Here is a 26,764-nt window from a genome sequence, read left to right as displayed (position 1 = left end):
TGATCGCCTCTCGGCACTGGTGCCTGTCGCTTCTCACGGTATCATAGTATCTTCCTCCTTGTTTGCTACTTCCTGTTGCTCAACCTTCCCCCATCTTTTTTACTATATGCCTCTGAATCAGTGCTGCTTTCGCGTTCAAACGGGTTTCCTGCCTTCTTCCCTGTTTATTTACACCTCTTCTGCTGTGTCCATCCCCTCTCTATTGACTCTTGCTAGCTGCTTGTACTACAGGTCAGCCGCTGGGCCCGGTGCTTTCCCTTTCCTCCTGGCAGTTAGTGCTATTTGCCACACAAGCCTTTGCCTTTTCTGTGTCACCCCCTCACGTCTGCGCCAAGGCATCCACTTTCCACTTCTCTCCTTTGTTTCACTGTCTCCTGTGTCCCTTGCTGCCTGATTTTTGGACAGTCCCCAGCCGGTCATATGTTTCTGGGTAAATTTTAGTAAACACAAACTTGTGTTGAAAAAGGAGCATACTTTGTCCCCAGTCCTCTGTGTTTCCCTCTTGTTTCCTGGTTTTTGTTGGTTTATTTGGTTTGTTTTTTTTCTTTTCTTTTTCTTTTTTTGTAGCCAGTTGGATAGAGCTGCTGCTGTATTTGCTTAACATGACTTGCCTTCTTGGAAAAGCCTTCTCTGTCTCTGTACTGTACTTTTCTGCCTTGTTACCGTCTTGCTGTCTAAAGAGGCATCAGCATTGTATTCTGTCGTGGTGGATCCATACTACCAGCAGACTTTCATTTTGGGGCAAAGCAGGGCTTGGGATGGAGGGATGGTTGATTTATTTCATCAATGGGCTTGGCAACTGGTCCTGCCTGGGGCAGAGGTCTTCGGAAATTGAAAAGTTGGTCTGTGTTGCACAGTCCCTTGTGTGCCAGTGGCATCTCTCCTGGGAACCACTTTTCTCCATCCTCTTCTGAGGCTGCTCTGTACACCCCCTGTGCTCTTACCTTTGTTTTAGTAGGTAGACCTTGCTTAACTGGAGAACTTTCCCAGACAGTTGATTATGAGCAAGGAGGTGGAGGCCAAGCTACTGACTGGCACCTTCAGGCATTTGGGGAGTGGTTGGCTTACCTTTTCCCCAGAGTGGCTATGGGGGCATTGTGTCGGGCAGAGAGAGTGAACTCAGTGTGGTTCTTTGTGCTCTTTACTAAATGTAAATGTATTATTGGTCCTCTTGCTCTTTTTCTTGTTAGGTGTGCTCAAGTGTTTCGTATACTGTTGGATCCTATAGTTGGGATTTGGTGCGTGTGCACTGATTTCAGGAGAGTGGAATCAGTGACCAGTTGGCACGGGAGCCGCTCTGTGATAACTTAGTTCAGAGCACGGGCTGCGTTGTCATCCTGCTCATCTTTGACTCGATTCTTCATGAACTTAGCTGCACTGAGCCAGTTCTTGGTTCTCCATTCAGACTGTCAACTTTATATTCTTCCTGCTCCATGTGGGAACTTGGAAAAGCTAAATGTACACCTATTACAGGTGCCTGACTGCCTTTTTTGTTTCTAGTGCTGCTGGGGATTGGATCGGGACTGTGCTTGTCTTGATAGACAAGTGCTCTATACTGATTGACATCCCCAGGCCAACCTTGTATTCTTTAGAAAAAGAAAAAAGACAGGAGAAAGCTCCTCAAGCATCCAGCTTCTGTAGAATAGATCCTGCCACCAGGTGAAACTGAGTCCCCTCCCCTCCATCCCATTGCCTATGGTAAAACCATCGTGGAAGCTCAACCGCTGCAGTAGCCTTGGTGGTAGGAAATAGAAAGCAAGGAATTGGTTGGGCCGGTCCCTCTCCACTGTCACCTTATTTAGGTTTAAATTATTTAAACTGGTCTTTACCAGAGAACAGGTGAACAAACTCCAGCGGACGTTTCCAATCTCTTCTTGTGCCCCGCCCCCCTTCTTTAAAATTGTGGCTGATAAGCTGTTTCCAGGAGCACTTTGATCACATCTGAAACACACAGAGAGCATGTTGAAGCATAAAAATAAACTTTATGTTGCAGGAGATTGCCCATTTGCTGTCAACTCTGCTTCTAACAGTGGAAGTAGGAGATAAGAGAAAGCCAAGCTCTGTCTTGAAGATGATTTTGGTGACGCCTGATTTTAGATGTGCATTTTCACTGTAGATGGCTTCCTTTTGCAGGACTCTGACCTGGGGCTAGTAGTTTTGGGGTTTCTCAACTCTGAACTGAGCTTTCTGTGAGTTGCTTTTCCAAATAGCTCTGCTGGCCTGGAGGCTTGGCAACCTTGAAAGCAATCAGCAAGATGACTGTTTGTCTTCCAGCCAGCAGCAGCCTTAATAGTCAAGTGTGGAGAAGGGTACAACTTCCAGAGTTCGCCTGCCCCTGGCTAGAGCTTTCCCTAACCTGGGGGAAGAGACACATAGCTTTAGAGCCTGCAAACAGAGGGCACCTGATAGAAAACAGGAGCCTTTTGGTATTCCTCAGTCAGATGACAGTGCTACCCCAACCCTTCTAGATAGTGGGTGGCAGAATATATTGTCAAGGAAGAGGAGTTTGGAAGACTGATGAGGAGGGTAAATCTAAGTTTCAGAGTCCTGTAAAAACATACTGCTGAAGGCTGGTGAAATGCTTAGTGGGCAAGGGCACTTGTCCCAAGCCTGATTGCCCCAGTTGGATCTCCGAGATTCTTATACCTCGTGGAAGAAGTGAACTCACTCTGGCACGATATCCTCTAACATCCATATACACATGTGCGCTCTCTCTCTCTCTCTCTCTCTCTCTCTCTCTCTCTCTCTCTCTCATGCACACTAAAAAATGTAATAGTAATAATAACAACCAAAGAGCCTCTTACCAGCCAGTTGTGGGGGCATGGAACCCCAGGTACTCCGGAGCTGAGGCAGGAGAGTCATAAATTCAAGATCTGTCTGAGTTACAGGATAAATTCAAGACTAGCAACTTAGTGAGACCCTGTCTCTCAAAGTCCAATATACAAACGATTGGAGATGTGATTTAGTAGTGGTGCGTTTGTCCAGCATGTACAAAGCTGAAGGTTCAATTTCCATTGAGGTGGATATGAAGGATGGGTTTGGGGTAAGAGTTAAGCCATTCCATATACACATTGTGAGATTCCAGTTTCCTTTTTGGCTAACACTGGACCAAATACTTCATTTTTGAGGATGTGAGTGAGATTCTGTGTTTTGACTCTTGATGGTGGGGCTCCTTGACAGGGCTTCTGCCTTCTGGGTGAGGATGCTGCTGGGCCTTAGGGATTCTGTATGAGGCTTGTTGGAGTGGTGTCTCTCTGAGACAGTAACATTATACTCTTTGACTTTAAAAGTGACTCTCTAATGAGCTACAGTAATGCTCCGTTGTGTGGATTTGGGGAGGTAGCTAAACATATGGTACAAGTAAGTGGTTCAGAGGTCTGCTTTAGATTGAAATTAAGTTAGCATAGGGAGAGCTGCATTTTTCAGACTGACCATAGCATGGGCTGAGAATCTCGAGTTTACATGTCTTAGGCAGAGTTCCATGAGGTAGAAAGAGATGGATTTTCTTGTTTGCCTGAGAGGTTTTTCATGGTGAGATCTCTCAGGAGTCAGCATTTGTCTGGCTAGACTGTTTCCCTTTGGACAGAACAGCATGATTCTCAGTGGGCATTTGACTAGGACTAACCTAGGCCTTCAAGACCTGGCTCTCATGGAGCTCTTAGCCACCTCGCTGGCACTTCTCTTCTCCCAGGAGCTTCTGTGATGTTCTGCATATGTATTATGTTGACTTGAATGAATATTTTATGCTTATAGTGCAGTCAGGCCTCAGACTTTGTGGCACATTACTGACAAGTGGGATGGGGGTGGGGCGCCACCTTTGACCCTATAATAGTGTCTTTGCTAAATGGACTCCCCCAGCAGCACTTTGAAACCCATTAATGGGTTGGGATGTAGTAACTTCAGCAGATGGAAAGGGCCAGGGGACTGGTCATCTTCCTTCTTGTAGGCTGCCTGATGAGGGTTCCTGCTATACCTACATTCTCTTGCTTCCCTCTGCTTGGTTAATTGTGGGCCCCACTGCCTGGCCTCTCTTCTGAGTGGTGTGTGTGTGGAGACTTTGGTTTGTTCTCTTCTAGCTATGTTGCTGCTACCAGGTTTGATGCTTTCCTATCAAAGCAAAAACTCAGAGTAATATGAAAAGGGTGGTGTTCCAGCCTGGCCCTTCCTTGGAATCTCAGCAAAATGACAAACAGGATAGGTGACCGAGTTTCCTTCTCTTGATGGGGGATTCCAGTATTTGTATGTTTTTGCACTTGAAGCTTGGGTTCTCTAGGCTTTCTCCCAGCCTTCATCAAACATGATTGTGAGTCACTGAAATGTTAGCTGTGTGCTTTCCCCTTCTGTTTCAGCACAAGGAAGAATAAGCCTTTGCAAACCTCCTGGGGGAGGAACTCACCCTTTCCCCATGCTGGCACTGAGGCTTAACCCAACAGTGTCACTGCCCCCACCACAGCCTCTTGGGGTAAGCCACTGAATACATTTCTTCTTCTTGGCATGGTGGCACACACCTTCAATCCCAGCAGAGGCAGGTGGATCTTTGTGAGTTTAAGGCCAACCTGGTCTGCATAGCAAGTTCCAGGTCTACATAGAGAGACTCTCTCAAACAAACAAAAACAAAAATTATCAGTATTTTTCCGATGGGGACTTTTTTGTTTGTTTGTTTTATATGTATATGTGTCTGTGTGTACCACCTCCTGCATGCCTGGTGCTTGAAGAGGTCAGAAGAGGACATTAGATCTTTGTGGGACTGGAGTTAGAGGTGGTTGTGAGCCACCCATATGGGTGCTAGGAATGGATCTGGTCCTCTGGAAGAACAACAAATGTGCTTAATCTCTGAACCATCTCTTCAGTCGTCTGCCCCCCCCCCTCAATTTTTGCTTTGTTTGTATTTTCTGAAACAGGGTTTCACTATATATCTCTCCCTGGTGGCCTGGAACTCAGAGCCTCCAATTGCCTCTGCCTTCTGAGTGCTGCTGGATAAAGGAGTGTGCCACCACAACCTGGCCCCAGACTCTATTATTTTTAAATTTTGTGTATACATATGTCTCTTGAGTGGGGTTATACGCGGGTTCTCTTGGAGTCTGGAGGCATCAGATACTTAGCCCTGAATTGCAGGCAGGTTTTTTTTGGTTTTGTTTGCTTTTGATTTTTAAGACAGGATTTCCCTGTGTAGCCTTGCTTGTCCTGGAACTCACTCTATAGACTATGTTAGCCTTGAACTCAAAGATCCGGCTGCCTCTGCTTTCAGAGTGCTGTGATTAAAGGCTTGTTCCACCATTGCGTGGCTATAGGCAGTTGTGATGAGAGTCAACTCAGGTCCTCCAGAAGAACAGTATGTGCTTTTAGCCTCTGAGCCGTCTTTCAAGCTCCCTGCCATTGCTTTTAGACTGCAATAAAACCACCGATTTTGAAACAATATCAAGAGAATCTGGCCTCAGTTTCCAGTTGTCTCTTAGAAGAAGGAGGCTTCCCTGTAGCTTGCCTGCTCAGTGCCCCAGCTCCTCTTTCTGGGGTGGAGGTGCACATGGACTGGATCCCTTGACTTGCATGTATTTGTCTGACATGCTGGTAGTTCATGAACCCTCTTTCCACAGGTGTCTTGTCTTTGGGTTTGTACTTCTACTCTTCTCATCTGCAGGGTAAAACCAGCAGAAAAGGTCTCCTTTAGTGTATGAAATCATTAAATTGAGGCTTGTGAAATAAAGTGTAAGGCACGGGTTTTGGTAGGAGAGAGGTGGAATTGGATGCTTATACTGCCTTGGGGGACTCTTGGGGGCAGGCAGTTGTGGTAGGCATGGAGAAACAGGAGAAAGGTGTATTTAATGACTGCTCCTAGCCACCCTTTTGGCCTTTTCTTTTCAGCGTGATGTAGGTGGAGCAGGCACTGGGCTGCTCTGTAGAACCAGTCAAGCTGGTTTTGCGCAGAGCTAGCCTATTTTCCGGTCCTCTCTGGGAAGTTGGCAACTCAGAGGTCTGCCCCCTGTAGATTAATTGAGCTGCTGAGTGAGTTTGGACCACCTCTGTAAACAACCTCCCACCCTCCGCAATACCCAGATGAGCCTGGGAACTGGATCTCCTCCCCCTATGCTGATCCTCAGAGCAACTGGTCTGTTTTATGTACTTTCCCTGGAAGCTCTAAGGCACAACTTTTCTCGGCCCCTTCTCACTCATTTGTCAAAAAGTCAGACTGGCCAGAAGAAAGGGTTGGGGTCTTTGGTTGGATCCTCTTTGGAGTATGGGAAGGAATTGGGAATCCTGAATCCCGGCTCCTGTGATGTGGACACTAAACTTAGTGACCTCAGACCCTTTGAGCGTGAACAGTGGAACCACCCCCAGACTGCTGGGAGGAGGAGAAGAGGGGCACGGCTTGGCTTTTGGTCTCTGGCAGCCTAAAGGCACTTAGCCATAGTCCTCCCCTCTTCCAAGTTCAGTTACTTGGATGTCATGGGGAGTTTTTCTCAGGGAGTAGACTAATCCAGGTTCTAAGATGCAGTCGCCAGAGCTGGGAGGTGGAGGACAGCTCTCCCAGTCTCCACAAAAGCAGAAAATCTGAGGTGTGGAAGTTTGGTAATTTGATTGAATTTGTTTGCAGACAGCTCCAGCTTGTGGGCTGGCTGCTTCTGTCACTGCTGTGGTGACCTGCTTGTTCTAGAAAACTGCCCAGAGTTCTTCTATTACTGATCTCCCAGATGCAGGCTGAGTGCCCCTCCTCCCACCTTTTGTCTTCCTTCCTGCCTCAGCTTTCCTCCTCCTCTGCTGACATTTGCTCTCATTGTGTGTAATGTTGAGGGTCAGTTGTGGTTTGTTGCTTGGTAGTACTGAGCTCGTTCACTTTCTCTCCTCCCTTCCTCCCCCTCTCCTTTTCCTTGCTAGGGATTGAACCCAGGGCCTTCTGTATATATATTAGGCAAGCACTCTGACCTACATTCCAGCCCTCCACAGGAGTACACAATGACTGATTCTCTAGTCACAGGAAGTATGCTCCTTTGGCCTGCTTGGTATAGCATAGCATTGAAGTGAGCTTCTAACAGAATTAAGATGAGATCTTAGTATGTTTTCAAATTCCATAAATGATTCTGCTATAATTATGAGCAGGTTTGCAGCTAACTTCCCTGGAATCCTAGGTAGCCTCTACTGTGACCTTAGCTTCTTTAGTCCTTCTGCCTCAGCCACTCATCTGTAGAGTGGGGATAATGACAGGGCTACCTAGCTTAGCCAGGTGTGATGGTGCACTCCTATGGTGCAGCTCTTGGGAGGCTGAAGCAATAGGAGTGTAAGTCAAAGGCCAGCCTGGTTATATAGCAAAATCATGTCTCAAAAAACCAAAACTGTAGTAATATGAGCGGTGGGGCTGCGTCCCCAGCACCCTGGCCGCCTGCTAGCTTATGCCCCAAAATAATTACTCGGACACTGTATTCTTTTAAACACTGCTTGGCCCATTAACTCTAGCCCTTATAGGCTAATTCTCATATCCCGATCAACCCATCTCTAATAATCTGTGTAGCATCAGTCTTACCAGGAAAGATTCTAACCTACGTCCATCCTGGGTCGGAGTTCATTGCGTCTGCCTCAGAGAGCAGAGCTATCGCGTCTGCCCGGGATAGGGGAGCATGGCGTCTCTGAGCTCACTTCCTCTTCCTCCCAGCATTCTGTTCTGTTTACTCCACCCACCTATGTTCTAACCAATAAAATGGGCCAAGGCAGTTTATTTTTTAACCAATGACCTTCCTCCATCACAAAACCAAACAACTGCTATCTTGTAGCTACCTCTTTGGGTTTGTTTGTTTGTTTCATTTTGGTTTTTTCAAGACAGGGCTTCTCTGTAGCTTTGGAGCCTGTCCTGGATCTAGCTCTTGTAGATCAGGCTGGTCTAGAACTCACAGAGATCCACCTGCCTGTACCTCCCAAATGCTGGGATTAAAGGTGTGCGCCATCTCCGTCTGGCTTCTTGTAGGTATGTTTATAAGCGGTGGGCACATATAAAGTTAGTGGAAGGGTTTGTGGGACAATACACGAGGCGTCACTGCCATTCCACTTGAATACCCGAGAACCTCACAGCTCTAGGTGGCAGAAGGGACACATACTAGGATTTTTTTTGCCATTGGTTGAAGAAGGCTTGTTCTTCCCAGCCATCGATGACCCATAGGTGTGTTTTCTACCAATTCTTTTGTTGTTCATTAGCTGTCGATCCTGTCATGATGGCTCACACCTTTAATTCCAGCTTTTGGGAGGCAGAGGCAGGTGGGTCTGAGAGGCAGGTGGGTCTCTGAAAGTTCAAGGCCAGCCTAGTCTACACAGTTAGTTCCAAGACAGTCAGGGCTACAAAGAGAAACCCTGTCTCAAAAATCTAAAAAGAAGCTGGGCGGTGGTGGCGCACGCCTTTAATCCCAGCACTCGGGAGGCAGAGGCAGGTGGATCTCTGTGAGTTCGAGACCAGCCTGGTCTACAAGAGCTAGTTCCAGGACAGGCTCCAAAACCATAGAGAAACCCTGTCTCGAAAAACCAAAAAAAAAAAAAAAAAAAAATCAAAAAAGACCAAAAAAAATTAGCTACCTGTCTGAAAGAAATAGAGAACTGTTAGATAGCTTCGTGTACTTTTTAAATATGTGTGTTGAGAGTGTGGGGTGTGTGTGCGCGCGCGCGTGTGCACTCTCAGGCCAGGAGATGATACCTAATCTCCTGGAACTGGAGTTACAAGTTATTGTGAACCACCTGATATGGATGCTAGGAACTAAATTCAGATCCTCTGGAAGAGCAACAGATTCTTACTTAGATTGATTAATTAGTTAATTAATTTTAGCAAATGTTTCACTATGTTGCCCCTGGCTGGCCTGGGCTTGCTGTGTAGGCTAGACTAGCCTTGAACTCAGATGGGGCTGCTTCTGCCTCCCTAGTGCTTAAATCAAAGTCATCTACTGCTATACCTGTCCCACTTCATGTAAAAATAATTTATTTAACTTTATTTTACATGCATTGGTGTGAAAATATTAGATCCCCTGGAACTGGAGTTACAGACAGTTGTGAGCTGTCATGTGGGTGCTGGGAATTGAACCTGGATCCTTTGGAAGAACAGCCAGTGCTCTTAGTCATTGAGCCATGTCTCCAGCCCCCTACTTCATGTACTTTTGAGGCCACTTTAAAAGAAAAAAGAGGCCTACATTTAGTGGCATGTGCTGAGAATCCCTGTAGCTGGGGAGGCTGAGGGATTGCTGAGTTTGAGGTCAGCCTGGACTAAATGGGTACTTTATTTAAAAAGTTGGGGGGGGGGTGTTCATACTGACTTGAACATGTGATCTTCCAGTGTTAACTTTTTAAGTGCTGGGATGTCACGCATGATTTACCCCATGCCCTGCAGCTCTTTCTTTCTCTTCTCCCCTCTTTTTTCTTCTTCCTTTTTTTTTTTTTGTTTTTATTTTTTATTTATTTATTGTTTTTTAGTTTTTGAGGCAGGGTTTTTCTGTGTAACAGCCCTGACTGTCCTGGAACTCACTCTGTAGACCAGGCTGGCCTTGAACTCACAGAGATCCACCTGCCTCTGCTTCCTAAGTACTGGAATTGAAGGCACGCACTGCCTCTGTCTGGCTCCCTCTTTTTTTCCCTCCCCCCCTTTTTTTTTGTTTTTGTTTTTGTATTTTGAAACAGGGTTTCTCTGTAGCTTTGGAGCCTGTCCTGAAACTCACTCTTGTAGACCAGGCTGGCCTCAAACTCAGAGATCCTCCTGCCTCTGTCTCCCAAGTGCTGAGATTAAAGGCATGTGCCACCACCATCCGACTTTTCTTTAAACTTCAATAGTAGGCAATTTTGATTAAAGGAAAAAGATACTACCAACTACCTGTCCATATTTCTCTCATAAGTGGTACAGTGAATATATTAGCCCGCATGAGCTAATATATTAATGACTGGAAGACCAATCCAAAGTTCCTAGACCGTAGATTTTTATAGGAATTGAGATCCCAGTGTTAGAGGGAGTAAGCAGTGTGTCCTGTCGTCATGTCCGCCTCTCCCCTGCCCCAGGATTAAACCTCCATGCAGAACTCTCCTTCACCACACTGTCCCTTTCGTGTTGACTCTATTTAGGTACTAGAGAAAGCTCTGTTTCTCTTACAGACCACATGGGACTTGGCGGGCGGTTGAGGGTTCCTTTTTCCTTAGCAGAGCAACCTTCAAGGGTAGATTCTTATTACCTCATCTTTCAAATGCATCGAGGGGTGCAGTTTCTCAGCTGCCCCTGTGATTTTGCAGACTCGGAATCTTTTTAATTGTTTTGTTTTTTCATTTTTCAAGAATTAAAGGCCTGTACCACCACCACCTGGCATGGACTCAAGTCTTAGGCTCAGATTGTGGTCTACATCAGTTCCTTGTTTATCTTAGTTTCTTGGTGGCTCTGGAGCCTGAATACCTGTCAGAATAGCAAGTTGCTGGGATTTTTACACTGCACCCATGACCAGGAAGGAAAGTAACAACATCACTTCAGAGATCATTGGGCATTTCTTCTGTCTCTATATTTCTTCTTCCTTTTTAATCCCTTTACTAATTTGTCACATTCTTTTCCTCCCTCCCTCCCTACCTCCTTCCCTCCCTCCCTTCCTTTCTTTCTTGTGTATTTGAACTCTCTCCTTTATCCTGTCCATTCATGTTCCCGTCATCTCAGATCTTTGTCTTCTTATCCCACTCTTTTTTTACCTGTTTACCTCTCTGAAGAAAGGCTCCCCCCCCTTAGGCTACAGGTTTTGCTATGTACCCCAAGATGTCCTTTAACTCAAGATCATCTGGCTTCAACCACTTATGATAGGTTTACAAATGTGTGCCATCTCTCTGGGAGGAGAGTCCTGTTTGTGTGTGAGTATATATATGTGTGTGTAATTTTATTCTATGTATATGGGTGTTTGCCTGCATGTATGACCAAACTACATGTGTGCCTAGTGTTCTCAGAGGCCAGAAGAGGCTTTGGGTCCCTTGGGACTAGTTACAGATGTTTCTGAGCTACTGAGAATTGAACTTGGGTCCTTTGGAAGAGCAGTCAGTGCTCAACCACTGGTCCAGCTTTCCAGCTGTAGAGTTAGTGTGTGGGTATGCACACATGCCACCATGTTTGCGGAAGTCAGAAGGTAACTTTTCAGGAGTCAGTTCTCTCCTTTCACCCTATTATGGGGATCAAACTTTCCCCATTGAGCCATCCCACTGGCTCAGGACAGAAATTTGTTAATCATAGAGTCCCAGACCCATCCACTCCTGTCCTCTGTCTATTGCTTTGATTTCTGTACAGTTAAAGGATGCTGGTTTACTGTTGTTGGTACTGGGGATTGCACCCAAGGCCTTGACCATGCCAGACTAACTAGAGTGAGCCTCGTGTGTAGCCTTGGATTTGCTGCTCTAAGAAAGAAGTCCCTGCTGGGCATCATAACACACACCTATAATACCAACTCTTCAGAGACTGAGGCAGGGGGATTGTGGGCTACATGGCAAGAATCTGACTCTCAAAAAAAAAAAAAAAAGAAAAAAGAAAAAGAAAAGAGGAAAAAAGAAAAGAAAGCCAGACATTGGTAGTGTTCATCCGTAATCCCAGCCCTTGGGAGACTCATACAGAGGACTGGAATTTTAAGACCAATTTGGGACTACATAAAGAGTCCCTGTTTCATAAAAGAAATTAGTAATGAAAAATAAATAAAATGTAAAAGAAAAACAATTTCCATTGTAGGCTTTTGGAACCCTTTTCATTAGTAAAACCAGGCCTGTGGACCTGACAACTTTAGGGACTGCATCTTGGTTTCCTGGGTGACATAGTCCTTAGCCAGTTCTGAGCTTTTTCCTCTGACCTGTCAAGAATGTTGTGTTTTGATAGACCCTGTTCTTGTTTTTCATTTTGTTAATCTTGGATATTGCAATGTTGAGTTTGGTTTTCATTGTGACTTGGAAGTCCTAGGTGTTACCTAGATTCCTTCAGACCAGAATTGCTTTTATTGTATGTAACATGAGCTTTGTGTGTGTGTGTGAATTTTGTATAGCGCTGTCTGTCCTGGAAGGAATTTACTCTATCGACCAGGCTGGCCTTGAATTTACAGAGATTCACCTGCCTCTGCCTTCTGAGTGCTGGGATTAAAGGTGTGGGCCACTCTCTCTATCCGTACCCCCCCCCCATTGACATTAAAAAAAATTTTTTTAATGTGTGGGGCTTGTATATACAGGTGTGTATGTAGATGTTTGCCCATGAGCAAGGGTGGAGACCAGTGAACACTGGGTGTTTTGCTCTTACTTGCTGCCTTACTCCCTTGAGACAGGGTCTCTCACTTGAAGCTGTTTTGGCTAGGTTGGTTGGCCAGCAAACTCTCTGGGTCTGTATGTCTCTGTACCCTGTAATAGTAGGGTACAGAGGTACATAGATAGCCATGTCTGTTTTTTACTCAGGAGCTGGGGATCTGAACTCAGGTCTTCAGGCTTATATAGCAAGTGGTCTTACCCACTGAGCTATCTCCCCAGTCCCTGAATTCTTCATCTCATCACTAGTGTGCACTGGTATCTTCCAAGGCTTGACATTGATGCTTTATGAGAGGTAAAGTTCTATATTCTTGTATTTTCAAGAACTTTTAGAGTAATAGTTTCAGACATAAATATGGAGTTTTTAATAACAAACTCAATTTGTTCTTGGAACTTCGATTGCATCCTTACTAGTCCTGTTTGGTTATACTTTGTATCATTTATGAACCTCACTATTGCCTAATACGTTATTGTTTTGGAATCTATATTTTTTTGATGCCTGAGGAAACAACAAGAAATAGAATTTGTGAAACTTATTTATAAAAACATTTGGAAAAAGTTCTAATTTAGATATTTTAATTTCTAATTTATTTTAGCATTTTATTCTATTTTATCCTAAAGTAGGAGAAAATTTATGTTTCTCTTTCACTTAAGGATCAATTGTTGACTTGAAAAAATTAAATTAGGCCAGGTGGTTATGGTTCATGCCTTTAAGTCCAGCACTTGGGAGGCAGAGGCAGGCAGATCTCCGAGTTCGAAACCTGGTCTCTATAGTTACTGGTCAGCCAGGGCTATACAGAGAAACTCTGTCTTGAAAAACCAAAAAGGAGGGGGGATCTTGAAATCTGGTATGGTATAGAATAAGTGGAGACGCCCCCTCCATTACCAGTCTTAACACAGCTGACCTGCCTAGAATAGGTGAAAAGTCAGTAGATTTCAGGGCAGTGTTGCTCCTGATGTTACTAGAATTTGGCAAGAGTTAGCTGCATACGCAAAAACCTGGTTAATGTCTCATTTACAGAGTTATGTATATGTATGGGTATGTCACATGAGTGCAGGTATCCTTGGAGGCTATAAGCATCGGATCTCTTGGAGCTGACGTCATGGGTGCTGGGAACAGAACTTAGCTCTGTGCAGCTCTATATTTACAGAATTTTTTTTCCACCTATGTACAGAGTGGTCAGGGTGCTTCAACACCCACCAGCTGTCAAGGATAGTTTCTCTTGTGTGGTTACTCAGCAGCAGACACAGCAGCGCTACACATTCGAAGGGTGAATAACTTTGTTAATGTTTTCTTTTTTGAGACAGGGTCTTTCTGTGTAGACCTGGGTGACCAACGGCTCACTAAGTAGAGCAGACTGGCCTTGAACTCAGATTCTTCTGCCTCTATTACCCTGGTGCTGGGGACTAAAAGTATGCACCACCACACCCAGCACATGAGTGACTCAGCTTCATCTCCCTTCACACTGATGGCATAGATGCAGTGGCAAGGAAAATCACTGGGGCCAAGGCAGGGCTCAAGGTGATAGCACCAAACTGCCGGTAGCCAGGGGCCTCATTTCAGCCACATATTTCAGCAGGAGGAAAAGTCACCTGCATATGAGAGTGGCCTAGATGAAGAGCTGACAAGTGATTTTCATTAACTCTTTGATCCTTTGATCCCACATCTTTAATCCCAGCACTCAAGAAACAGAAGCAGGTGAATCTCTCTTGAGTTCCTGACCAGCATGGTCTACATAGCAAGTTCCAGGACAGCATGCTCACAACTGCGTGTAGCTCCAGATCCAGGGGATCCTACATCTGGCCTCAAGTGTCACCTGCATTCATATACACAAACCCCTATTCAGGCATACACAAATACATATAATTAAAAACAATTTAAAATTTGTTAAAATGTATATTTTAACAATATAAATATAATTTAATATAAGACATTGACTAGAAATGTGTGTGTGTTAGCTAGGTGTGGTAGTGCATACCTGCAGTCCTAGCACATGGGAGGTTAAGTTGAGGATTGCCATGGAGGCCAGGCTAGGCCTCCAAAGTAATATTTATAGGGTGTAGTGTATTTTAGCACATATACATTATGTAATGTTCTGCTCGGGATATTTTTGGTTGTCCAACTCAACAAAACATACACTTTGTCTCAAAAAACTAGTCCTAGTAAATAATAATAACAAGTATTCACACGAATTGTAATAGAAAGGCACATGTGTGATGGAGCTAAACCAGCCACATGAGTCGTTTTTAACTTGAAGTAACAACTTATTTACAAACTGGTTATGAACAAAATGGGCTTGTCGAGTTTTCAAGCAAATTAAAATTTGGGGCGCAAGGTTGGTTATCTGACTGCTGCTTCAGTGCCGCTCTGTCATTAGTGGGTACAAGCAGGACCTGCTTTTGTCTGTGGAGACTGAGTACACTTCCCACTTGCTGATCCAGCTGTGTTTATGGTGTTGTCCCTCCTGCTGCTGCAGCCTTAGCCAAAACAGAAGCCAAAGAAGAGTCAGGAGTCAGATGAGGGTGTGGGGTTTGGTTTCTGACAAATCCCTTAGGAATACCAAACTCAACTAGCTCAGTTTGAGAAATACAGGAATAAAGGTTTACTTGAGGTTGGGGTTCTACAGAGATGGCTCAACAGTTATGAGCACTTGGTGCGCTTCCTGAGGCCTTGAGTTAGGCCCCAGCACTCACACTGGCCAGCTCACAACCACCTGTGACTCCAGCTCTGGGGGTCCTTGTCTTCTAAGGGTACTTACACACGCAAACAAAAATAAAGGCAATTTTTTCTTTTTTAACTTTTCAAGACAGGGTTTCTCTGTGTAGTCCTACCTGTCCTGGAGCCCTTCTATAGACCATGCTGGCCTCAAACTCAGAGAGATTTGCCTGTCTCTGCCTCCTGAGTGGGGATTAAAGGTGTGTGGTTCCATATTCGTCTGATAATATGACTTTTCATTTAGATGTGTGCAGAATTGGATTCCACATGGTGATTGTAGGTGGGTGGGTGTGTGTCCATGCGTCCGCCCGTCCATCCCTGTGTGTGTTTTCTTGTAGGGGTGGGTGGGGTGGAGCAGAACTGTAGGAGTTGGTTCTCTCTGTCCTCCTTTACAGAGGCTCCAGACTTGAACTCAGGTGTCAGGCCTGGTGACAAGCATTTTAGCTGCTGAGCCATCTCGCTGGCCCATAACTAGGCTTTAAAGCTCTCACTCAGTGAGTTTTAGTCTAGTCATAGAAAATAATCAGTATTTGGAAGGCTGCTGAATTCTGTTTTCCATCTGCATGTCAATTTGAATTCGGATTTCTCTGTACATTTCATAAAACACTATGAAACACTGAATACAGAACTAGATATAAGAAGTCATCTGTCATTAAGCCAAATATTTTAAGGGCTTTTTTTTTTTTTAAATCAAATTTCAGCTGTTTTGGAAAACATGTTTCCATAAAAAGAGTAGGTTGTATAAACATGGACTGGGTGAATAAATACTTTATACAATGATCTGTCTTACCTGCAGAGGTAGTTTCAGTTTGTGGTTCGACACGGGAAAAGGCTGAGGTGAGTGAGGTAGTACTTGACTTAGAGTTGTGGGGTTTTGTTATTGTGCGGGGCTATGAGCACAGACCTCATACATAAAGGTAACTGCTCCCTCACTGAGTTGCAGCCCTTCACATTTCTCTTTGAGATAGGGTCTTGGTCTTGTGTATGTTAGGAAGCACCCACTTCCCCAGCTCTTAAAAATGTATGCTTTTAGGAATTGGAGAGATGGTGGCTTAGTGGTTAAGAAAGAGTATGAACTGGTTTTGCAAAGGACCTAAGGTTCCCAGCACCTATGTTGGGTAGTTCACAACTGCATGTAACTCCAGCTCCAGGGGATCCCACACCTCTAGCTTCCTCTGGCACCTGCACTCATGGACACATAGCCCAATACAGGCATACATGGCGGGAGGCAGAGGCAGGCGGATCTCTGTGAGTTCGAGGCCAGCCTGGTCTACAAAGGGAGTTCCAGGATAGGCTCCAAAGCTACAGAGAAACCCTGTTTCGAAAAACCAAAAAAAAAAAAAAACCAAATTTTTTTTGAGACAAGGTTTCTTTGTGTAGCCCTGACTATCCTGGAACTTGTTCCATAGACCAGGCTGCCCTCCAACTCTGGGGTCCACCTGCCTCTGCCTCCTACATGCTGGGACTAAAGGTGTGCGCTGCCATGTTCGGTGAATTTAAAATAACTTTGTTTGTTTGTTTGTTTTGTTGTTGTTGTTTGCTTTTTTAGATAGGGTTTCTTTGTGTAGTCTTGGCTGTCCTGGAACTAACTCTATAGACCAAACTAACCTCAAATTCAGATTCAACTGCCTCTGCTTTGTGAGTGCTGGGATTAAAGGTGTGGGATGTCACCACCCAGCTAAAAATCTTTTAAAACATATTAATGGATAAATATAAAACATTGAATAAAAATGTGTGTGTATTGACTGAGTGTGGTAGTGCATGCCTGTAATCCCAGCACATGGGAGGTTAAGGCCAGAGGATTGCTGTGGAGTCCAGGCTAGGCTACATAGCAAGACCCTGCCTCCAAAATAATATGCATATTTATAGGGTATAGTGTATTTTAGCACATATATATTATGTAATGATCTGCTCAGGATATTTTTGGTTGTCCAACTCAAACATTTGTCATTTCTCTGTGATGGGAACATTCAACTCCTCCTAGCCATTTGATTTATAGGATTCAATATTAATCACCTTTCTGTGTAATGATGTATCAGAACTTAGTCTTCCTGCCTTTTGTATGTTATAATCAGCTCCCACCCCTCTCCTCCCTGTGCTGTTACAAAAGTTTTGGTTTGGGGCCTTTTTGGTGCTGGGATTGGACCCAGAACTTTGCACATGCCAGAGAAACACTTTACCACTCAGTAACACCAGCCTTGCCTGTGTGTTTGGTTGCATGTCAGTTTCTCAAGTGTACCTTCTGTGGTATAAATTCAATTGGAGCTTAGAAAATATATTTTTATTAGAAATAAATCATTTCAGCCTAGTGTGGTGGCACACACCTTTAATCCAAGCACTGGGGAGGCAGAGGCAGAGGCAGACCAGTCTCTGAGTTTGAGGCCAGTCCGGTCTACAAAGCTAATTCCAGGACAGGCAGGACTGTTAAACAGGGAAACCCTGTCTTGGGACGAGGCTGGGGGAGAGGGATATAGGGAGACAAACAAAAAACACTTAACAAAAAATAAAAAAATAATTTTCGTTTACGTATAATTTATTTCATTTAAACTTCTTTTTCTGTGTGTGTTCATGTATAGGGTACATGTGTGTACAATATGTGGGTCTGTGTGTGTATGTGGAGACCAGGGGTCAACCTTATGTTGCTCCTTGGTAGCTTTGTACCTTCTTCTATGAGACAAAGTCTCTTACTGGGATGTGGGCTCCCAGCTCTAGGGATCCTCCTTTCTCTGGCTCCACCATGCCTGAGTTTTGTGTCTAGCTAGCCAGCTTACTCCTGAGAGCTGATCTCTGTCTCTCCTGTACTGAGACTTGAGACTACAGTGGGCTGCCACACCCATGTGGCGTTGGTGTCAGTTCTGGGTCCCGGAACTGTGCTTCTGATTCTAGAGCAGAGCACTCTACTCTGAACATTTTACCAGCCCCAGCCTTGATTCTTTAAAGAATGCTCGTCACGTATTTTAGAAACTTTTTCTCAGTTATGATGGTCTGAAATTTCTTTATGACCATGTACTTAAGCACTGCTTTTACTATGGTAAAAATTATTACATGAAGTTTATTTTTTAATTGATTTATTATTTTGGTTTTTCAAGACAGGATTTCTTTGTTCAACCCTGGCTGTCCTGGAACTCGCTCTGTAAACCAGGCTGGCCTTGAATTCACAGAGATCCACCTGCCTCTGCCTCCTGAGTACTGGGATTAAAAGTGTGTGTCATCACTGCTTAGCTCATAAAATTTATTTATTTATTTTATTTATTTGGTTTTTCAAGACAGGGTTTCTCTGTAGCTTTGGAGCCTGTCTTGGAACTAGCTCTTGTAGAGCATGGTGGCCTCGAACTCACAAAGATCCGCCTGCCTCTGCCTCCCGAGTGCTGGGATTAAAGGCGTGCACCACCACCGCCCAGCCCATAAAATTTATTTTAATAATTAATTTTTCTAAAAATTTATGTGACTGGGTGGTGGCGCACACCTTTAATCCCAGCACTCAGAAGGCAGAGGCAGAGGCAGGCGGACCTCTGTGAGTTCTAGATCACCTGGTCTACAAAGCGATTTCCATGATAACCAAGATTACACGGAGAAACATTTCTGTCTTGGAAAAAAACATTATGTATATGGGTGGGTTTTTTTTTTGTTTGTTTTTTTTTGTTTTTCAAGACAGGGTTTTTCTGTGGTTTCTTTGGAGCCTGTCCTGGAACTAGCTCTGTAGACCAGGCTGGTCTCAAACTCACAGAGATCCGCCTGCCTCTGCCTCTGCTGGGATTAAAGGCGTGCGCCACCACTGCCGGCTGTATATGGGTGTTTTGTCTGCTTAAATGTTAATACACCATCTGTGTGTGTGTTGGCCTATAGGGTGTCTGATCTTGTGGGAGTGTAAAGATAGTGTTTGTCAATATGTAGGTGCTGGGAATTGAACCGGGGTCCTGGAAGAGCATGTGGGAGTGTAAAGATAGTGTTTGTCAATATGTAGGTGCTGGGAATTGAACCGGGGTCCTGGAAGAGCAGGTAGTATTTTCAGCTGCCTAGCCATCTCTCCAGCTCCTTTGGGGGTGGGGATGAGACACAGTTTCTCTGTGTAGCCCTGGATATCCCGAAACTTGCTTTGTAGACCAGACTGGCCTTGAACTAACAGATCCTTCTGCCTCTGACTTCCAAGTGCTGGGATTAAAGGAATGTCCCCACCGCTACTCGACTTGATAATTTTTTGATTTAGTCCTGTGTTGTTTAAGTAGATTCACATGGTTATATAAGTGTATGATTCTAGAACTTTTTTATCATCTGAAATGGAGTCTGCTCTAATTAACTAATAGTTTCTCCCCATCCTAGCTCTTCGAGCCCTGGCAACTCCTATTCCTCTTTTATCCCTATGAATTCTAAATTCCTCATGTAAGTGGAATAATACATCTGTCCTATGTCTGGCTGATTTCAAAATGTAATATTTTCAGGGTTCATTCAAATTGAAGCTTTAATTCTGATTCAATTAGTGGTGCTGGAGAGATGGCCTAGAGTACGTGTTGCTCTTGCAGAGGACCTGGGTTTGATTCCCAGCACCCACATGTAGTGCTCACAGCCATCCATAGCTCCAGTTGCCTATGATCCAACTCCCTTTTTTGGCCACCCCTGGCACCTAGCATGCAGGTACTGTATATACATACATATAAAATAAAACTTAGAAAACTTAGAAACTTAGAAAATAAGGCTTCTGTCTGGGAAGCCTGGTTGTGCACACCTTTAATCATAGAACTCTGGGAAGTAGAAGCTGGCAAATTTCTGTGAGTTGGAGGCCAGCGTAGTCTATATAGTGAGTTCTAAGCCAGCAAAGGCTATGTAGAGAGGCCCTGTCTCAAAAAACAAAACAACAAACAAAAAGAAAAGTACAATTACTTTTCATAAGAAATACCATCTGTCATTGTGTTAAGGTTAGTGAATCTACAGTTTAACATTTCCTCTATTCTACTTTTGTTTTCTTTTGCTGGTAATCGAACCCAGGGCCTTTTGCATGCTAGGCAGGTGGTGCTCTTTCATTGAGCTATATCCAAGGCCTGTTTTTTTTTTTTAACACTTAATAACAAATGTATTTTACTCTCTAGGGATAAAACATTCTTGTCTTAAAAATTTTACAATATACAGCATAATAAATACTTGCTCAGCTTTTCAGTACATTTTTCATACCCCATAAATATCCCTGATAATTTTCAAATATTCTTATAATGAGGTGAAACTTAAGCCATATTTGTGGCAAAATATATTGCCCACTTTAAGTATGTTTATTAAGGATTTTCCCCAGTATATTATTTGACAGTTTTATCCATTTATATGAACAACTTCAGTTATTTTAAGCTTCCAATTGTCTCTCTTATTCTTCTTCATCGCCCAATGGCACCGTGTTCATAGTGAGAAACTTAATGGAAGAAAGCAAATATCCAAAAGCAAACCTTTACCTAGTATTTGAATTCTAAGGCAACGAAAATCTATTGAATACAATTTACACTCCTACAAACATTCTTTCCAATCAATTACAATTCAAATATAAGGACTTTATAGTAATGAATGCATAGAGTGGGGTTTCTCAACATTTGTAAGAGTAAAAGTAGGACTCATTAGTATTATGTTTTTATTGTATATTTGAACCACTTTTAACCCTTTCTATTTCTCAGAAATATATTTTCTTTCTAGAATTTGTTAATGTCTAAACACATCAGGAAAACTTATTTTAATCATCTTAAGGGTATAATTTAGAAGTACTACAAACATTCAGTTGACAATTTATCACCATTAATACATTATTTATTTTGAAGTCTCTGTTTTGTAGGTTTGCTCAGAATGGCTTTGATCTTCTGGGCCAAAGCAATTCTTGTATCTCAGACTCTAGAATTGAACTTGCAAGTGTACTTGGTTTCCCCAATACTTCAATGTCCATGTTCCTCTTTATGAGCACTAGAGGTGGCTATTTTTTTGAGTTTCCCTACAATTAACAATGTAAAATCTCAGGTAAATAGCATTCTGCTACTTGTTTTTCATGACTGCACACAAGGTCCCAAAAGTTCATGTATATCTTATCAATATTTTGTTCATTCTTAATGCTGATTAAACTCCAGTGTATGTAATAGAATTTGCTTTTTATTCAGGGGTCTCTACAAAGCAACTAGTATTGCTTCCAAATATTATCTACTGTAAATGATAGTGCTTTTAATATCTATAGTGATATTTATCCAATACTTTGCTTTCAGTTAATCAGTGGATGTATGTAGAAGAGGTGTTTTTTTCATGTGGTAATTTAATTCTGTTTTTAATCTTTGAGGCAGTACATGTGTTTTCCTACAAAATCTGTGTCACTTTGCATTCCTATCAAGAGTGTACAAGATTCAGGTTGCCCTGCTTTCTTAGTTATACTTGTCCTTTTCTTTGGGGAGGTTCTATCTTGATGGATTTGGAATCCGTTTCTTTACAATTTTATAACTAACATTCCAAATGATTACTAGAAAACTTGTGTTCTTTGAAGAACTGATTCTTCCATTATTTCTCTTTTTGAATTAGGTATAGAATTGAATTTAAGAATTCTGTTATATTTTTAACAGTCTCTTACAGGAGAATGTCCTCCTAACTTTTGTGTTTTTTCTTGTACTTATTTCTCTGGGGACACTGAGTTTCAATAACAAATTTCCACAAAGTAAAAAATATCTGTTTTTCTTTTGTCATATAGTCTTTTGGTGCCATATCTAATAAACTGACAAATCAAATGGTCTGTAAATGCTGTTGTTGTATTTCTCGTGATTTATAAATTTAGTCATATTTATTTTTTAAATTAATTTAAATCGAAGTTGATAAATATTGTTTAGTAAGGATTCAAATCAATTCTCNCCTGCCCTGTGGAAAGTCCAAGGTCCTCCCCCCTCCGTCCATGTCTAGGAAGGTGAACATCCAAACTGGCTAGGCTCCCACCAAGCCGGAACATGAAGTAGGATCAGAACCCCTTGCCATTGACCTTGGCTTCTTATCAGTCCTCATTTAATGCTATCGATTAGGAAGAGCTTTAGCCACGTGAATAAAAGCTGTTTGATGCCATGGGCACTGTAGTATAAAGGCAAGACTTTGGGTTGAGGGAGTGCAGAAAGTTCTGGGCCGAAGTGTGAGAACCATTTCTTAGGTAAATAACCAAATACCAGCTTAATCAGCACTGTCCTTGATTGGTTGGTGATTTGGTATGACCTCATCGTGAGCCTTTGTTTTGTGATTCCTGACCTGCCCTCAGGAAGACACTTGCCGTCCTTCTTGCTGAGGAAGTCAGTTCTCAGTGACCTAGGGGACTTTGTTCAGAGTTGGCTCCTTTTCTCCTTTGAGTGCATAGCATTGGCCTTTTAAACATTCCATTAAAAAGATCATTTGGCTTACTTGAGTTTCATTATAACAGGTTTTTAAAAAGTTTATTTGTTGGCTATTGGTCAGTTTCCAATTTGAAAACTGCAGAGCTTGCACTTACACCCTTTCATCCTTGAAGAGCCTTGTTGCTTGAGGTTATCTGGGGGCCCGCAGTGTCAGGCCTGGGCCCCATACCGAGCAGTTCGTCCCTTTCCTGGATTCCGAGCCTGCATTCTCGTCCCTTTTTCTTTTCTTGCTTTACTGCCTTCAGCCTCCCTCACTTCTTCCTTTCTTTTCTTTTGGTGCTGGGGATTGAACTCACGCTGAGCTGCCTTCCCAGCTCACCTTGGTTTCTGTGTCGCTCTAGGTAGGCTGAAACTCACTCTACATCAAGCTCCCAAGTGCCGGAATTAACTTCAGTTTGGCAAACAACTGCTTCTTTTTGTTTTCTTGTTTGTTTGTTTTTTGAGACCGGCTCTCTAGAGCCCTGGCTGTCATGGAACTTGCTGTGTATGTAAACTAGGTTGGATAAGAATTTGCAGAGATCCGTGCTGGGACTAAAGGCCTGAGCCAGTACTGCCTAGCCAACTAAATCTTTTAAAACTAATATCATTTGTATTGAATCATATAAGAATAAATTATATTTATGGTGTGTACATGTGGAAGTCAGAGGACAGCTTTCAGGAGGCAGTGAACCTGGGGTCACAGGAGGTCATCAGGCTTGATCCTTAACTGCTGAGCCACCTCATTTAGCTCCAGAATAATTTTGAAAAACAAAATTTTAATCAGGTGTTTAGCATATACAGATAAAATTAATTGATTTGCATATACAGATAAAATTAATTTGCATATATGGTGGGACTGTAGTTCTATTCCCATCATTCAGCAAGTCCTATAACTTCAGTTCTTTCTACAAGGTAGTTTTCATTGTTGTTGTTGTTTTGTTTTTCCTTTTCAGAATTACATATGGTTTGTTCTACGTGTGTGTGTATGTGTTATGGATTGAACCAGGACTTTGCACATTCTGAGTATTCTGCCGCTGGGCTATATTCCCGGTCCATGACTTTCACTTCAGTTTCAGAATTGTACTTGATATACTGTTTTCTTTTAACCATTGGTCTGTAGAAACGCTAGAAACTTTCACTTTGAAAGATCTGTTTACTAGCAGAGGCAGTAGTGACTCAGTAATGGTGTCTCCTGGATGGTCCTCCAAATGCAGAACTCTGTTCCAGATTATTAGGAAACTTGGTTTGAAAAGAATGGATGCGTACTTGAAGAACAGACATTGTCTTACTCATTCCCACCCATTTAGGTGGTTTGCCTCTGAGGCTGTCTATCTTTAACTACACCTATAATAACCACCATTTCTTTACTGAGCACTGCTTTGTTCTTATTACTTATTTAGCTGTTTTACATCCATTAACCCATTTGCTCTGTGGGATCTTGTTATTTTCTCCACTCCTCAGATGAAGGACATAGGCTAAGAGATGTCAGAACACTGATCTGACGCCATAAACCAGGTGGTCCAGAGTGAATGCTGTTGCCTGGACAAGTCATTGTAGGCTGTGGAGAGCTTTTCACTCCCGGTTTCATCTTTACAGAAGAAAGTGCAGGTTTATCATTTTTTTTTCATTCTACAGTCCAGAGTGAGAGGCACATGGTGTTTTTGAAATACCAGTACTTGGGAAGCAGAGAAAGGAGGGTCATGAGTTCAGAACCAGCCTTGACTAAACAGAAACCTTGCCTGAAAAACTATAAAAGGAAAGATGCAGAGTTTTAAATTTTAAGCAGATGCTTTTATGTAAGTCCACGTATGTATCTCTATGTATATGGCATGTCTGTGCTGATGTCTGTGGAGGGTAGAAAAAGGCATCAGATCACTGGGAGCTGGAGTTAGAGAGTTGTGAGCTGTCTCACGTGGGTTCTGGGATCTGAGGTTGGGTCCTTTGCAAGAACCCTGAGGGCTTTTACCATTTTTAGCAGTAGACGATGCCATAAGTGGGAAACCTGATCCCATATGAAAAGTTGCAATTAAAACTCAGGCCCATCAAAAAATTTGTATAAAGTGATCTTTAACCTAGGCACCCCTGTTATCCCAGCACTTAGGAGGTAGAAACAGGAGGATCGGAAGTCCAGAGTCATCTTCAACTACTTTGTGAATCAAGGCCAAACTGGATTGTATGAAACCCTCCCTTGACTGGTGAGGCCAGCAGTGGTGGCGCAAGCCTTTTAATACCAGCACTCGGGAGGGAGAGGCAGGCAGATCTCGGTGAGTTCGAGACCAGCCTGATCTACAAAGTTCAGCCTGGTCTACAAAGTGAGTTCCAGGACAGCCAAGGATGTCATACAAAGAAACCCTGTCTCAATAAACAAAAACAAGGGGTGGGTGGGTGAGCACTGGAGATCTCTCAGGTATAAGAGTATTTGCTTAGTATACACAAGTTCCTGGCTCAGTTCTGAGTACATTTTTTATAGTAAGCATAAACCAATGTCATGGCACACACCTGTAATTTCAACACTTAGAAAGTAGAGGCAGAAGGAGCAAAAGTCAAAGTCATCCCAGGCTTTATAGTAACTTATGGCTAAGCCTCGGCTGCATGAGATCCTGGCTAAATAAAAAATGTTTTGCTTGTTTTAAGAAACATGAAATGTCGGGGGCTGGAGAGATGGCTCAGAGGTTAAGAGCGAGCACTGGCTGCTCTTCCAGAGGTCCTGAGTTCAATTCCCAGCAACCACATGGTGGCTTACAACCATCTGTACTGAGATCTGGCGCCCTCCTCTGGTGTGCGGGCATACATCGAGGCAGAATGTTGTAAACATAATAAATAAATAAATCTTTAAAAAAAAAAAACATGAAATGTCATGTTTAGACTTTAGTCCTACCTCCAAACTAGTTCTTATATGTGCAAATATTCCAAAGTCTAAGAAACATCCCAAGAACTGTTCCCCCATCATTTCAGATGAGGGCTGCTCAACCTGTGCTTCCCTTAGGGGGTAGCTGTGTGTTATGGGGTCACAGCTGTTTCTTTCTGTCTTTGTTCTGTCAGCACAGCATGGGCATTTCATGGCTCCATTGGAGAAGTGAGTGCTTCATAATTCTCATTTTATCCTGACTTTTCCTTTGCTGTTTTCTCCCCATCTCAAGGACACCCCCCCCCCCACACACACAACAATTGTGATTTCTAGATTTGCTCTGAAGCTCAATGAAATATGGGATTCTAGACCAACCTCGTGGTTTTTGTTTGTTTGTTTTTTGTGTTTTTTTTTTTTCAAGACAGGATTTCTCTGTGTAACAGTCCTGGCATCTGCTTTGTAGACCAGGCTGGCCTCAAAACTAAATTCTGGGATTAAAGGCATGAGCCACCACTGCCCGGCTCGCTTTTATTTTTAAATATCTCTCATGCACACACCCACCATGTTTATTCGTGTTGTGCCTGAATGTGTGTCTGTGTACCCCATTGTGCCTGATACCCTCAGGGCTAGACAAGGGCGTCAGATGCTCTGGAACTGGAGTTACGGGTGGTTGAAGCTGCCATGTGAGTTCAGGATATTAAACCCAGGTCCTTAGGCTTGATTGCAAGTAGATTTTACCCACTGAGCTATCTTGCTGGCACTCTTTTTTGTTTTTTTTAAGCATAACCTCCTTACCCTGAAAAAGAAAAAGAAGCTTTAGTGTATAGAGTTTAACTGTGTGCAATTTTATCCATAGGATGCAAACTCAGATTCTCTCTTCACAGCTCTCTGAGTGCTGCTTGATCTTGGCCTTCACTGCCAAGAGCTCTGAACACCACGACTGGTAGTACCAGGCTACTGTGCCTTTGGGACTTGCTAGTTCTGTCCTGGGAGCCAAACTATGGCCATCCTGGTGTCTTGTATAATATGCCACCATTTTCTGTTTGCTTTTTCTCAGTCTCTGGTTCGTTCATATTTGTCTACTGAAGCTGGTCTCTGTCACAGTGCATGTGGCCCTCCTAGGCAACTGCAGTTTGTGATTGAAAGTAATTGCTGTGTGTACACTGCTACAGAATGATACACGAGTGGATTGTATGGTTTACCTACTTGTAAATCTAACCTTGGCAAGGGTACTTTTTCTTTGAAGATGCTAGCATGGGGTGAAGAGGTGAACTGCTAACCTTGATAAACCATAGCTTAACCAGCCAACTGGGTCCCATTAGCAGAGAAAGGTATTAGCATTGGTGTTAGAAACTGATAAATTCTAAATAAAAAAATTGTTTAGAACCCGCTTGTTTTTGTTAAAATGGAAAAGCCCAAATTCACATGAGCTATTTTGAAGAGCACTGACTTTCTGAACCAGCTGCCTTTGTTGTGAGTAGACCCCATCTCTATACCCATTTCCTGCAGATTCTCTCTTACTGAGGTCTCTGCTGTTCAAACACAGGTGCCTTCAGGTGGTCCGCAGTGATGCAGCCACCCTTCCTT

The 26,764-nt window shown here is 43.2% G+C and overlaps 1 protein-coding gene across 4 annotated transcripts in view; it reads left to right on the top strand.

Moving 5' to 3' along the window:
- Positions 1-26,764, top strand: part of Mark2 (microtubule affinity regulating kinase 2) — a 68,407-nt gene that overhangs the window by 1,599 nt on the left and 40,044 nt on the right. The gene's annotated exons all lie outside the window — the stretch shown is intronic.

Source organism: Alexandromys fortis, unplaced genomic scaffold (genome assembly GCF_014885135.2).
Source record: "Alexandromys fortis isolate MF-2015 unplaced genomic scaffold, M_Fortis_MF-2015_v1.1 scaffold_3, whole genome shotgun sequence".
Taxonomy (NCBI): Eukaryota; Metazoa; Chordata; class Mammalia; order Rodentia; family Cricetidae; genus Alexandromys; species Alexandromys fortis.
The sequence above is the reverse complement of the archived record's forward strand: the minus strand, read 5'-3'. Positions and strand labels throughout refer to the sequence as shown.